Below are 16402 nucleotides of genomic sequence, written 5' to 3' on the forward strand. Positions count from 1 at the left end.
CCAAACAAACATATACTTTGACTAAAACAGTCGTAGATATAGACGAGAGTCTAGCATCTATGGTGCCTTGGGTCCTGAAACCACAGAAGCTCATATCATAGGAGACCCATGGGATAGACAATATCAGGGAAAAGATAATGCTATCTACAGCTTAATTTGGGGATTAATTTGTCATGTTCCACGAAGATACATAGGAAACTATGCAGAAGGTTTGCAGATGCCAAACATCATCAGTGCTACCCAAAGTGTACCTTCACAGGCCCAAAAGGTGAGACTAAATCAGACCCAAACAGTTTTGAACTTTTACAATGAAGCAGGCTATAGTGATCACCCTAGGAAGGGGGGAGCTGTAAATCCATCAAGCTTAGCTTATGTACCAGGAAATGCTACAGCAGTTAGAAGCCCTAGAGCTTCTAGTCAATAGATCTCTTCAAGGCAGAAACCATTGAAAGATCATATGGTTGTTGGAAGTTTTCAATTGACCCAGATTCCATCAGAATCTGTAGATAAATGCCTCTATGAAGATCATCAAGGACAAAAGTTTCAGTTGATCTCCACAAGTCAAAGTCAAAAGCCGACAAATCCAATAGTGTTCAAACAGTTACATGTGATCAAGCTCACATATGCATATCAAGATGCATGTGGTAATGAATAGCATCAAGGTCATGACCTTGTACAAATCCCTATGGATGGTACGACTGAAGTCAAGACTATCTAAAGATGATGCAAAGCCTCAAGCTGCCAGAACAGGTGGCACAAAAGTCAAAGTCAATGGGAGCTAAAGTCCAGAAAGCTACACAAAGGTCACCACCAAAATCTCCTCCAAAGAGATAGATTCTGCCAGAAAGTACAATGGATCTTTTAAGGTCAAAGCTTACTCAGATGCAGATGGACAATGCTCAACAATTGTATACAAAAAGTGCAATATTACAACCAATGGACTCGACATCATTGGAAGCAGGTGATCAAAGCAAAGAAAATGTAGATAAAGTTCAACCAAAGGATGTTTCCATGGCAAAAGCAATCAATTTAAGCTTAGATCCTAAGACAATCAAGTGCAACATTATTGGTGAACATGAAGAAAAGCTATCAAGAGAAGGAAAGCTAGATTTTCAGCTAGACAATAACCTCATGTCTTTTCTCGCTTGGAAAAGATATGGCCAACCACAGCTGGAAGATGCTCCTGAATTTGTGATCATATTAGTAAACAAACGAGCAGAATGCTGGGGAATCATCTCCACCACCATTGAAGTAAGTTCACAGATCATCATAGCTCAATTCCACATGATCGCAGCAAAAGATATGCCAGACGACATCATAATGGGAATGCCAATGGCCCAGAAGATGTTAGAAATACAGAATGCAAACATGACGGAGTCATCACAGACAAAAAAGGAGGGAGACCAAGACTGGTCACCCACGGACGATAGCACAAATTCCTCAAGCACAATTCAAATGGAAGATCTTATTGAAAATGATTCATCTCCATCAAATAGAACTTCAGAAGAGCTTAAATCAAATAAGGCAATATCAATTGTAGATCAAACAGAGCAAAGAGCAACCATGATAGATATTGAGCAGAGAATTCCACCAAGACTAGAGGTAAAGAAGACAAATCTTACAGACAAAGGTAAAGCTAAACTGGAACTTCCACTGATTAGCAAAGAAGGTGTGACAGTATATGCCTCTACATCAAAAAACCCTCATGGATCAGCTTCTTCAAGCAAGATAGGATTTCAAAACTTCAAGCCAATTGTTGACCCAACTGAAACCTCTAAGCAGGCACTCATAAAATCAAAGATATTTCAACCAAAGTACTCAACAAAGCAAAGGAAAGTCAAGCAAGTGTTTATTCAGAGCAATTTAGTCAAAGTTAATGATCCGATTTGGATTAAAGACAGAAAATCAACATAGAAAGAAAAACACATGGGATGGATAGCATCACAATGGAGCTTAAAGGAACCTGAGTACTATGGAGGTAACAGACAGATATGGGTACCAAAACCGTAGGTTAGAGCATATGAAGTAACATCAAGACCCTCCCAAGAAAGAAGGCCCACAAGGTACCACCTCGACAATACTCTAGGATACCTAAGAAGCATGTATACAAAAGAACAACATCAAAAGATATGGAAGTCTACCACAACTCTCAAGAGGATACAGAACAAAGACGGATCTCAAAGAATCTTCCTCTTAGACAAGGATTCTACACAGGGTATACAAAGATTTGGCTACCAGTCAATCGCAAGCCAACTGCAGCTACACCAAACCTGCATGAAAGTCTCAAGAGCTCAACAAACTCAACAAAGGAGATACAAAGGTCATCAAGAGATTTGGATTCCTAAGTCTTCTAATGCTCCTAGTCAAAAGCCAGATGTCGACAGCCAACAGAGGCCTACAACAACATCAAAGATTCCTATCAACATGCCTAATTGGAAAATCAAACAGATAATGGAGTCTTCACAGTCAAAGAAGGACAACCCAACCAACGCAAATGCAGATTCAAAGAAGATAAAACAGGTGCGGCAAAGAAACCTTCAATGCCAACTTGGTCCTTCACTAATCCTCTTTTTGAGGATTCAAACTTACTTTTACCTGAAGAAATGTTTGTAGTAAGCACAAGAAAATAAAAATTCAAGTCGCCAAGGTGCAAAAAACACTCTTTGGCATAGTCACAGTTGGCACTGCTGAGCCACACTAATCAATGATTCATTCTCTTTCACTATGCCTCTCTCATGCTTCTTATGATTGCATATGATTATTATATTAGCTAGATCTTAACTAATTAGGGGTTAATCCCTCTCTAATCTTGTGTGATTGCCCTATTTTTCTTGTGTGTGCATGTAGGTTTGATTGGAGTGTGGTGCTCAATAGATCTATGTGTGTGTGCTTGCGATTAGTGTGTTGCATGATAGGATTAGTGTTGTGTGAGTCTTGCAATCTTAGTGTGCGTGATTGAGTTGATTAGAGGTGAAGATAAGTGGATTATGGAGATTTCCCTTCATTGCGGCTTCGATTCTCCATAGGCCAAGAAGTTCACCTTATAGAGTTAACCATTTGTGTTGCGATGATTAGCTCACTAATCGTGTGAGTGTTTCCATGCCCTAGCCGGGTAGCTCATCCCTCCGGATTGATAATTTTGTTGGTCATTGGAGCTATTGCAATGATGGGACCCCCAACAGGAGATATGATCAAAATATTGGACCCCACTCTACCCACATCGTGCAGGAACAGCTCATTTCAAATTGTGCCCGTTCCTGTTCACACTGGCTCTTCTCTTTCTTGTGTAACCTTGGGGGTTCCCTTCACCTATAAAAGGGGACCTCTTCTTCCTTGGAAACCATTCATGAGATGAATTCATGAGGGAATGAGAGTAGTAATGCCTAATTGTAATAGCCATAAACTTAATCCTAAGCCTACACTTACTCCTAGGGGAAGACTAGCCAATCTTGTAAGCTATCCTTGGAATATAAGCTCTAATCAAAGCAGGAATTGAACTTGGTGCATCAATCAAGGCTTCAATTCTTCCCCCTTCTTCTCTCTCCATCAAAAATGGTGAATAACTTCCGAAGGGTTTGGCAAGTAAGATGTGTTCTACTTTGATATTTTTTTGATTTCTTGTTGTTTTCAGCATATATCTCTAATTCCATCTCCCTCTCTAACCAAACCTATCTCTCTCCCTCTTAGAAATTCATTCTCTCTACAAATTCTAGGTTCTCCTTGCTACGGTGCATCTCTCCCCGAAGTATCCTTATTGTCTACGAGCAAGAATAGCGCTTGGGAGTAAAACTTCTCTTCTCTTCACTTCTCATATATGTACATTTTGCACATACTAGAGTTATCCTAGATGAATAATCCACATGATGTGAATTTTTATCGCTTTCACTCTGTGCGATCTATTGTAATTAATGTAAGGGTTAGCTGTAAAATACACTTTCAACAACGTATAGTGTTTGTCTTTGGCTCAGAAAGGCTCAATGAAATACTTCTTTCACCGAATCCCATCATACTACCCCTTATAGACTATAACTTTTCTTTTGACGTAAGTGTAGTTATCTTGCTATAAATCAAGAGGATTTGTACACACAATTTATCCCAATCACGAGACAAAACATATATATTATGGTAAGCACAAAACTACAATTCCAAAGAACAATTCATAGCCCATTTGGTTGGCAAAGATTGAACGCCATTAACTCATCTATTAACCCTTTCATATTACCCATGATACGATATGTCCATAGCCTTGATGTTTTCATCTTTGTGTTGTTTTGATATTCTCTTTTGTGTTCTTTCTTTGGTAACCATGGGTGATCATGTTGAGCATCAGGATATGCATTTTGACCCAGCAACAATGCAAATGTTTCAAGCATTTGCAATGTGTATGCAGCAACAACATGCCACTGAAAGAAGGGAGATTTCAACAACCAAGGCCATACAAGCAGTTGTCGACAGAATGGATCAGTTCAATGACAAAATGTAACCAAGTACTTACGCAAGTATGTGAAGGAGATGGATCTGCAGCATGTGTTAGAAGGTGAGATGATTCAAATCTTTGAGTTGGTTGTTGCTCCAGAAATTAGGGAACATGTTAGGGGAATTAAAGATGGGCAAGGGAGAAACTGGGAAGAACCCAAAGTAGCTTCAAAGGATGAATATTTCATGGAGGACACTGAGAGAGTGACCAAAAGGACATTCTTAGAATGGGTAGTCAAGCCAATGCAAGGACTATCAATAACAGAGCTATAGGGAATTTGAGTGGCGCTATGCACAACTCATCAGGATAGAAAGGGCCACACTAGATACAGAGAAGACAGATCTTTTCTTACAAGCTGTAGGTAAAGAATTTCAAGAAAATTTGGAGCTTCTTCTTGAAGATAAAGATGTTGAGCAAGGACTAAAGACCGACTAGAATGAGGTTGAAGTTGTTGTCTCACTGACTGCCAAACGACAAAGAAGAAGGGGCAAGATGGTAGTAAACACTACAAGCCCTTCCACCTCAACTTCTGACGAAATGGTAAAGCCTACTTTTATAGCTCTTAAGTTTGATGAGTCTATGCTAGATGAGCTTGTGAAGGGAATGTGTAACTTGAAGATGAAGCTTGCAAAGCTTGAAGAAAAAGGCCAACCATCAGGGCCACTTCCTAGGCAAAGACAACAGCCCAAAAAAGGTTTTGTTAAAAGATGTATTTGGTGTGATAGTACAGACCATGTAACAAGGAATTGTGATAGTTTTAGTGATGATTTGACAAAAGATGTCTTTTTTAAGGACGGTAAAACCCACTCAAGAGAGATAGGTCTACCCTTGAGAACTAACTTTGGGAAGGGGGGAATGCAAACCTTAGTTGAAGATATGGCAACTAACCATGCCACCTCTTCAGTTGAGGTAGCTATTTATGGAGTAAAAATTGAGCATCTTTGTGATGAAGAGGTGAGTGATCATCATGGTCCACTTTGGCCAAATGTCATGGAATTAGCTAAAAAGGAAAAGGTTACAAAAGAGATTCTACATGAAGCAGGTGATTGCATATGACTAGAAACAGGGTGGGGTGATCAAGTGGATTCAATGTCTGTCCATGCCTACATTACAAACTGCCAAAGCCATGAAGCCATTGTAGAAGACAAGCGTATGCGTGAAAATGGTGATGAAGGACCTTTAAAAAGATCTATAAGAAGTGGAGAGAGGAATGATACAGCACCTTTGCAAGCACCACCAACACAAGAGGTACCTTCACCAGAAGTGACCATGGAGGAATCTACAACACGAAAGAAAAAGGAGCCAACAAAAGGTAAGCCAAAAGGACCAGCTTACAAACTATAATCTGACATTGAGCTTGCTATAAACTTGAAGAAAGTTCTAGAGGAGAGGATTTTTAATAGCAAGGTTGAGTTTACTTTGGGTGAGGTGCTTGGCATAGCCAAGCATGAATTCCATGAAGAAATTATCGACATCATCAAGAGAAAGAAGCAAACACTTGGAGAGTCTATTTGCCCACAAGCTAAAGGAGATATTGTGACGACACAAGGAGTACAGGTGCGTGCTAAAGAAGGTAATTAAGCTATGGTGGGATGCTACCAGTCTTCTTGGAATGTAAGGCAAGTGAAATTTGCTGATGATGAGGAAGAATCTCAAAGTATTCCTAAGAGCCACTATTTTAGAAGCCATTGGGCACGAGCTACTACGGAGACATTGATCAAGGTATGTGATATTGAAGAACCATTTGTTGCCTTAATTGACCATGGTTCTGAAATAAATATAATGTCAAAAAGTCTTTACAACAAATGTAAATGGCCAATGGACACAGAACATGGTTGATGGTTAGAGTAGCAAACAATTCATCAGGTGAATTGTATGCAGCATGTCCAAGTATAAAGGTGACAATAGGTGATGTAAAGGTCAAACAAAACTTCTTTATACAGGACACATCTTCATACCATCTTATCCTTGGACAGCTCTACATTGTGGGAGTTCGAATGGAAACAAAGGTAATGGATGATGGTTCAACTTATGCTAGGATACGAAGCAAAGATGGTAAACGTGTTCTTTAATTTCTCATAGTTTGTGTAAACCATGAAAGAAATCATGAGACAACCTCAGAGATCATCCTCTACCAAAGGTGAGCAAAGAGTTTCATGATCATAGGGAAATGATAGGTTTTGGCGAAGTACCATTTTCAAGGAGGATTGCAGTGGTACAAAAATTAAACGGGTCTCGCTTTATCCAAAACGAGATGAAATTCTCTCAATGGTCTCCTTGGTAACAAGGCATGGATCAGAATGTTTTACAAAAAACTTGAATATTTGAATAGATGTGAGAGGCAATATGTACATAATGTACAAATGGCCATGAAAGAGAGTGGGTTGCTAGAGCTTACTAAAAATGTTTTGGGTTTGTGTGAACAAGTTTCTTTTGTAGATACTATGGGTGAGCTTGATGCTATAATGGAGTCTAGTTTGCATCTTGAAAATGAAATTCCGGAAGTATGCTCTATGGAAATGTATCAAGTCATAGAAGCTTTTAAAGAAAACCAAACAGTTGGCCCAGAAGTCCATGTTGAAACTAAATACAAGAGTGTAGCAAAAAAGATGAAACCAGTAGCTTCACCCTTACCACCAACAACAAGGAAAAGATTGAACAGGCTTCTTTGCAACCAAGTTTGAGGAATCCTAAAAATATTGGACATACCTTCACAAAGGAATCTTTTCAAGAGTTGCAGATTGGTTGCGAGGAGTTTCTAACACAGGAGGAGACATGGTGCTTCAAAGGAATTCTTTCAAAGCATGGTAAGGCTTTTGCATTTGAGGCACATGAGATAGGATGTGTTGATCCTTCTATTGTAGCTCCCATGGTAATTTTCACCATGCCTTGGAATCTGCAGCCTATTCCGGTTCCAAAGGCTCATTTGCCCAAGTTAGTAGAGCTATTGAATGAAAAGATCAAAATGGGGATTTTGGAGCCTTCTTGTGCTCCATACTCAAACAAGTGGTGCACAGTTCCAAAGAAGAATGGTGCTCTACGCTTCATCCAAGATATGCAACCAATGAACAAGGTGACAATTAGGAATGTAGGAACAGATCCATTTGTGGATGAGTTTACAGAGGCGTTTGCAGGAAGGGAAATATACTCGATGAGGGATATCTACTCAGGGTATGATCAGTTTCATATTGCAATTGAAAGCAGAGACCCGACAATCATGAGGACACCTTTGGGTTTGGTAAGGATGTGTACCTTGCTGCAGGGAGCAACCAACTCGGTTGCACATATGATGAATGGGATGAATAAGGTCTTACATGACTTTATTCCTCAAATCACAATGCCTTTCATTGATGATTTGCGTATCAAAGGATGTGAAGAAAGTGAGAAAGATGAAGCTTTGGATCTCAAGGGATGTCGCAGGTTTATGGTAAATCACATAAATGATTGTGATAAAAAAAAAATTAGGTTGGAAGAAATGAATCTTACTTTGTCAACGAAAAAGTCTATGTTTGGTGTCAATGAAGTGCTCATTGTGGGGCACATGTGCGGTTCATATGGTAAGAAACCTTGTCCAACAGCCTTCACAAACATGTTTGATAGGTTCTTCAAGAGGCGGCAAAGAAGTAACCATATCAGATTTCTGCAAACGCAGCAAACTGGCAAAATTTAGATGACCAAAATGTGCATGCCAAAGTTTTACATCAAAAATAGCCCTTGAATTTGCAAAACAGCATTTGCAAAATTTTGTCCACACTTGTCATACAAAGTGAGCTTATATAGCCCACGACACAAAAGGCCAGATGCAACAATTTCATCACCAAAATTGAGATCATGAACTGTACATCTGTCATCCACAAATTTGACTACAAGTCCAAGTCTAGCAAGTGCGGATACAGACAAGAGATTCTTCTTGATCCCAGGTACATAAAGTGCATCAACAAGTGTGAAGGAACTGCTATTTGCGGCAGTGAGCACAATCTTTCCAACTCCCTGAACCGGATAAGAGGCATTGTTGGCACAAGTGATTGATTTCCCATGAGGGACAGACTCGAGAGAAGTAAACAATTCACGATGTGAGGTAATGTGATTTGTAGCACCATTGTAAAAATACCACACATGTGAATCTGCAGCAACTGACAAGCATGCATCATGGACAACATGATTGTAAGTGCACTCTACGCTAAAAGCCCATTTTGCATCAACATCAGCAATAAAAGCCTGTTCAATTGCACGTTGCCTAGTCCTATTTTTTCTCGAAAGTGACTCTTGCAACAACAATGTGCATAATGCATCAAACTTGACAACTTCAGGATTTCCTTGGATCATCAGTCTCCAAGTACTAGCAAAAGTCTGGTATGAATCTGGTAAGGCATCAAGAACAATCTGCACAAGGCAACTGTCTGAAATGACTTCAGTTGTTGCAGAAAATATGTTGCTCATTGATATCCTTGACACCAGCAAAGAAAGTGTCCATATCATCTTCCTCATGCATAATCTTCGACTCCAACTCTTTATGCAGCAAAGCAATTTTAGCCTCATTGCGACTTGCATAGCCAAAATATACCAAGCCTGTTTTGTAGATTTTTCTGAATGGATGTGAGGAACAATGGTGCGCTTCACAGACAATGCAATCAATGCATGAGCCTTCGCATCCTTTACATCCCAACGAGCTTGTTCTGCCGTAGGCAAAACAACTCTAATAGTAGAAATCCTTGCAGCAAGACCAGCAACATCCTCAACATCACCTACATCCTCAGGACCAGGACGTACATCAATGCCCTGCACAATATTTCAGACGCCCTTTGACACAAGAACGTGTTGCATCATATAAGCCCACATAGGGTAATTGTCCCCATCCAACCTGTCCTCAGCAACAAACATCTTGAAGACATCTGTGTTGTTGTCAGCCATGGTAAATGCTACATCTGACGTGAAAACTGCGCGAAAATAGGAGAAACGGAGCGGGAACAACATGTGCTATATAGCTCAAACCGTAGAAGACTGTAAGGCACCTGTTATGCAAAAAATGACACTGACAGAAATTTTACACAAAATGACAAAATTGCTTATGCAGACCTGCCTGTAGTGAGCAGGCGTGTGCTGGAGCAGTTGGCGACTAAGCCTGGGAGGAAGCAACATGCTCTGATACCAATTGTTGGAATTAGGGTTGCAAAGAAACACACAGCTTGGAGAAGACGAAGGAAGCTCAAGGCACACAATAGAGAGTGTGTTACTTGGTGTGCAGTGGAAAAGATAGATAGCCCTAGAATGATGGGCCTATATACAATGCACGGGGGAAAAAACCTCCTAAAGAGGGAAAAAATGCCCTGACGGTCCTAGTGTGTTCACACACATCACTACCACACGTATATGGTAACACTGATGGTGTGAAGTGCAAAGTGGAAGAGCTCCATCTCCTTCTCCAACAAGCTGGGGGCTGTCTCCACATAAATCGGGTCCTCAATTGTTGTCAAGTTCTCTAAACTCTCTCTCTCTTGCAAAAGTAATGTTCATGCCAAGTTAATTCAGTACTATGTTTATGTTGCTACCACCAATTAAGTTCACCCTCTATGCTCACAAAGTAGCCTCACAAAGATGCTTTCTCTAATTTTCCTAATTCCGCTACTCTCAAAGTTTATAAGCCATTTCCATCTCACACACACACACACACACACACACACACACACACACACACACACACACACACACACACACACACACACACACACACAGGAGGAGGAGGAGGAGGAGGAGGAGGAGGAGGGGGAGGTTGTATATTTTGAAATATAAGTGTGACTTTGTCCATCTTCTATGGATGGACCACCAACTGTGGAAAAAGAAACCATTTTGTGATGTGTGTGTGTGTGTGTGTGTGTGTGTGTGTGTGTGTGTGTGTGTGTGTGTGTGTGTGTGTGTGTGTGTGAGAGAGAGAGAGAGAGAGAGAGAGAGAGAGAGCAACAAAGCATACTACTTAGGATTTTTTTTTGAATTAGGGTTTTTGTTTTACTGGATGAAAATTTCAGAGGTTACATTACTTTGCTATCAAAAAGGCTCTAGAATACACCTACATAGCACTCGAAGTCATGCTATTTCAAAAGAATCAAGATATTAAGTTGGAGATCTACACGCCTCTTGAATCTAGTTGATCCCAACTCAAGTAAACTTTGTAGTGTCTCATAAGCCTAAGCTGCTTCTCTAAAAGCATGAGCCTCACATTGGCAAAGAAATGTGGATCAAACAACTGGATGTAAATTGTGTCCAATTCTTTGTTGATGCGGCTTCCCCATCTAGTGTAATTTTCTTCAATGAGTTCCCATGCCCATGGCCATTCCCACTCAACACGTGGCGAATATTCTTCAAAGGCTTCGAGAATAAAAGCCTTTACACTTGGAAAAATGTTCACAAATTTGTGATCCATTATTTTGGTTGAAAGAAAAAAGACAATATTAGTATTCAAGGCTACCTATGGCCACTTGCACAAAAAAGACACTAGTGTTCAAAACTACCTATGGCCACCTATGTTCACTGAGAGAGAGAGAGAGAGAGAGAGAGAGAGAGAGAGAGAGAATATCTAGTTTGTCACTTGCATGCTCTGAAATAGTTTAGTAGATTAATTGGTTATTCTTGTTTTCCGCCCCATCAAATAGAGGGGGAATTTTTTTTGTGCGTGTGCGTGTGGGGGGGGGAGTGTGAGTGGATAAGAAGAGGAAATTGGAGTACCTTTTTATCACCTGAGTGTGGTAGATTGTTTATCCTAGCTCCCTCTTAATAAGTAGCAGGCCTTGAGTTCAAGCCCTATTGAATAGCTTTTTATTCCCTTCACATGATCATGAATCTTTGTGCCAATAAGAAGAGAAACCTCGAATAAGCCGCGTATTTAATATCTTGGGCTTGAGCTCAAGAGTTATCTGACAAATCTTTAAGATCTCTAAGGGTTTTTTCTACGATGTTATTATTTATCTTCTTGTGTGTGTGTGTGTGTGTGTGTGTGTGTGTGTGTGTGTGAGAGAGAGAGAGAGAGAGAGAGAGAGAGAGAGAGAGAGAGAGAGAGAGAGAGAGATTTGCATTCAATATGTGCTACTCAATTCTTGCTTGCATTCAAAATGTGCTACTCAGATGAGAGAGAGAGAGAGAGAGAGAGAGAGAGATTTGGTTTCAATATGTGCTACTCAATTCTTGCTTGCATTCAAAATGTGCTACTCAGATGAGAGAGAGAGAGAGAGAGAGAGAGAGAGAGTTCTATTATCGTCCTCGGAGGTCAAATATGACCTATGGGACCAAATGAACATGTCACGTGGTGTGAGTGGAGGTCATAAGTGACTCTCAATGCTCAAAAATGGTTGAAATGAGCGTCGCAATAGAGAGTCCACATCGTGGTTGGGAGAGGAAGGTATGTAGGGAGAGCTCATGGCTGAATATACGGGGAAAAGAGGACCTAATGTGGTCTAAAGATGAGCACTCAAGTAGTGTGTGGTACTCACTCTTTCGCACTTGACGAGGGCATAAGGTGCAAAGTCGATGACACTCCTCGCCAATGCCCCAACGTCCTGTCTCACAGCGTAGAGAATGGGAGCTAAGACGAATGGAGGCAATGGTGCGGATCGCACTCAACGGGATGGGCTCAAGGATGTAGGGATGGGTTCGGTTACCTCGTTTGGAAAAAAAAAATTGTAGTTTGGGGCAACGTGTGTGGTGTAATGGCTAAAGCGAGAACCTCCAAATTTCTCCTAAGCTGTGATACATTGGCGTTGTAAGAAGGCCTCATTAGCTTGGGAGTCGATCGACGCATCCTTGACCAAGTGACATGCATCCCATCTTCCAAACCATTTCTTGATGTCAAGCATCCACCCCGAACTTAGTATTTTGCTCTTGCATGTCTTTTGGACCTTTTGACTTGCTTCATATGCGATTTTAGGAAGTCGATGCAAAGGGCTACGTTGTGTCTTAAGCATGTACTCCACAACCCTTTGCATGCCCAAGACCTCAATGAGAAGTGATCCGGACTCAAGAAGTAAGAGCATGTAGGGTGTTTGTGTCTTGACTTGGAGAAAGTTCGTGAGAAAACGCTTTTGGACATTCTCAAACTCTTTCCAAGTAGACTTCCCGATGCTTCCACCCCACACCTCCACTCCATAAAGAAGCACCGATGTCACCAATGTGTCAAAGAGGTACTTTTGAGAGCCCAACACTTGATCTCTCCAACATTGCACATGTTTTCAAATGCATAATAAACCCTCTTTCTAGCTTCCAAGCGATGCATTGCACAATCCTTCCATTTATGATTGGATGGAACCTCAAGGCCAAGGTACTTGAAGTGATCTACCACTTCAAGTTGCTCATTGTTGTATACAATGTATGGATTTTTGTCATTGAGGGTCTTTAAAAGCATAACCTTGGTTTTGGATCCATTCACGATCAGCCCGCTATGTAGGCAAAAGCGTTCCAAGACACTCATAAGATTTTGTGCATCTTCTAAGGTATGTGCCAAGAGCACTACATCATCGGCATAAACCAAAAGCATGATCACCGCATTTCCAATCTTAACCTCTTCTATGCCTTGTTGCTGCATAAAATCAAGAACCATGCATTCCAATTCATCAATGAGTAGCCCAAAGAGGGTTGGGGAAAGTGGGCATCCTTGTTTGACACCAATGGTGCTTGCAAAAAATTCTGAAATTCCATCTCCCATACATAATCGACATATCACTTTTTGGTAGATGCGAAAGACTGCATGCATAAATTCTCTCGGCACTTGAAGGCTTTGTATATGTCTCCAAAGATTTTCTCGCGGTACCATGTCAAAAGCTTTCTTGAAATCCACAAAGCAACAATACAACTTTTTTCCTTTCAATTGAGACGCTTCCATAAGAACTTGAAGAGTGACAAGGTGATCAATAGTGCTATGATGCTTTCGAAAACCTGCTTGGCCAAGCGCACGTTTGCCATTCTTTTCAGCCCATTCACTTGTCTTCATCTCCATGATACAATCAAATAACTTTGCCATCAAAGATGTTATAGAAATGGTATTTTATGATTTATTACAGCTGACAGGTGGAAAAGACTAGACCCAGCTTGGCCTATGCAAATGTATTTGTACAAATACATTTGCATAGGCCAAGCTGGGTCTAGTCTTTTCCACCTGTCAACTGTAATAAATCATAAAATACCATTTCTATAACAAAAGAACCAACCATTATAGTGTGATAGTTGTTCACATTGTTTACATCTCCTCCTTTGTGCAAAGGTTTGATCCAATTTGCACTCCAATCATGAGGCATGACATGCTGAAGTGCAAGGTTAAACATATCACATATCCAATATTGTGTTTTCTTGCTTGTCCATTTAATCATTTCAGCCTTGACACCTTGAAGGTCCCCTGCCTGGCAAGTAGCAAGTTTCTCAAGCGCGCGGCATACATCTTCAATGGTAAAGAAGGGAGACATAAACGAAGGGGAGCTACAACACCCCATCTTATCAACATTGGGTTGCTCATAGAGGTTTTTGCAATGCATATACATATCCTCAAGAGTCAAGTCACCAAAGCTCTCAACACGCTTTCCTTTTAGATTTTGCCAAAGCTTGCCACATGCATGTGCTTTCTCTTGCGCTAAAGGAAGTTGTTTTTTGACTTCCCACCTTCTCCTCTTCTTTTGAACAAGTGCTTTGTATGTGTGTGAACATTCCAAGTAAACTTCCTTGTCTTTGCTTGCATCCAATCTTAGCAAGTGTTTTTGGGCTTGACTATATTCCATGTCAAACCATTTCTTCTTGGTGCTACCCTTCTTAGACCTTTTGCAAGACATGTGTTTCATCGAAAAGCATTCCTTCGCACAAGAGAAAATTACTTCTTTGAAAACTTTCCACTTGCATTCTAATGTTGGGCTCTCTTGATGCTCTATCATGCTTAACATTTGGTCCACCATATCAACATATATATGTGCTCGTTTGAAGTCTAGACATAGGTACAAATGATTCACATCATGATTGGAGGCTACATGCTTGGGCCGTTTACCACACTTGAGTTCAATACATAACATCCTATGATCCGATTCCCGATTCCATTTACCAAGTGTAAAGCTTTGTATGCATTCTAGAGTGGCTTCCGAGAGCAACATATAGTCAATCGCGCTATCACCATTGTGCTTTCTACATGTAAAGTCATTGGTGCCTTGCCATAGAGATACACCATTTGCAATGAGCATTCCGGTACTATTGCACATATGTAGAAGTGACTTTCCATAGTGATCCAGTTCTTTTGTATCATTAAAGCTTCGATTATACATGTATGAGTCATCCATTCTTCTTGAGACATGCGGCATGTCGACTTGTTGTGAGTCATGTTGTAACATATTTGTGCGAGCATTCATGTCTCCAAAAACAATGACTTCACCTTTATCCTTGTAATGAGCAATGTCTTCCTCTGGTTCAACAAAGGGCTGATCTCTATCCATATTCAAGTGAGCATAAAAGTTGGAGTCATAGTGAGGAATGTAGCAACCAGCCACAAACATGACTTGACCCCTTGGTGGGTTGATTTTCATCCATAAGTAGCGTTTATACTTATCTTCTTTGACAATGGAAACATCTTTCAAACCCTTTTTGGTCATACATGCTACGCCTCCTTGGCCTCTTCGTTGCTTTGCATTTTTGGCCCACATCAAAGAATGCACATCGTATTTGTCAAATCCAAGAATTCGTTGTGCATCATGCTCCCATGTTTCGACAAGAAGTATCACATCGGAGTCATTGGTAAGCTCATCAATGCCAATTCCTGCATTCCATGGATCTCGTTACAATTCCAAAAGCTTATTCGCAAGCGTGAGTTGGTCTCATAGATCATGTGTCCCTATTTGTTGGGTGGACTTGCATCCTCTCTCTCTCTCTCTCTCTCTCTCTCTCTCTCTCTCTCTCTCTCTCTCTCTCTCTCTCTCTCACTCTCACTCTCACTCTCACTCTCTCTCTTTCTCTCTCTCTTGAAAGAACGTATTTTTGTTTTCTTTGAAATCTCTCTCTTCCTTTTTATTTATATTTAAATTTAAATAATTCACATTATTTTCAAAAATTCTTTGTATCATTCTTTTTTACAGAATATTCCCTCATTTTTGTTTTTAATCTCTCTCTCTCTCTCTAGATGTATTTTTAAAAAAATATTTATAAAAAACAAAATACCTGACTGACTCTGTTGAAGGCGTGAAGGGTGGTTAATCCTTGCTAAAGGGTGGTTTCTAGAGGATGAGATGGCTGCTTCTTGGCTAGCACCTGTGAGGATAATTTTAGATAACATGACTCTCTCTCTCTCTCTCTCTCTCTCTCTCTCTCTCTCTCTCTCTCTCTCTCTCTCTCTCTCTCTCTCTCTCTAGCTATCTATCTATCTATGTGTGTGTGTGTGTGTGTGTGTGTGTGTGTGTGTGTGTGTGTGTTTCAAACACACACATACACGTGTGGCCGCTCCATGATAGCTCCCCCTTATGCTAGCTTCCCTTGGCCATGGAAGGTGCAACTGCAATAGGAGGTTACATTGTGTAGTATATAAACACATCTAGAGGGCGGCATCAGCCATGGTGAAAGGTCACACCAATGCTCGAAAAAACCTAGCTTTGATGTGATCCCACCTAAACTTAAGATTTACCTCTAGATTTTATATATGAAGGTGAGGAAGGGGATGGGAATGGAGGGAGATTTTTCCAGATTTTGCTCAACTAACCAATTTGAAAAAAAAAGCTCGCTTTGTTCCAAAATCAATTTTTGGAGCAAGCTTTAAAAAAAAACCCCTCAATCTCTCTCTCTCTCTCTCTCTCTCTCTCTCTCTCTCTCTCTCTCTCTATGTCCCTCCCTCCTCCCTCTATCTTTATTTATCTCTTTCTTTCTCTTCCACACATATGTGGAAGAGAAAGAAAGAGATAAATAAAGATAGAGGGAGGAGGG

This window comes from Adiantum capillus-veneris, chromosome 23 (assembly GCF_014529385.1).
Source record: "Adiantum capillus-veneris isolate H3 chromosome 23, ASM1452938v2, whole genome shotgun sequence".
Lineage (NCBI taxonomy): Eukaryota > Viridiplantae > Streptophyta > Polypodiopsida > Polypodiales > Pteridaceae > Adiantum > Adiantum capillus-veneris.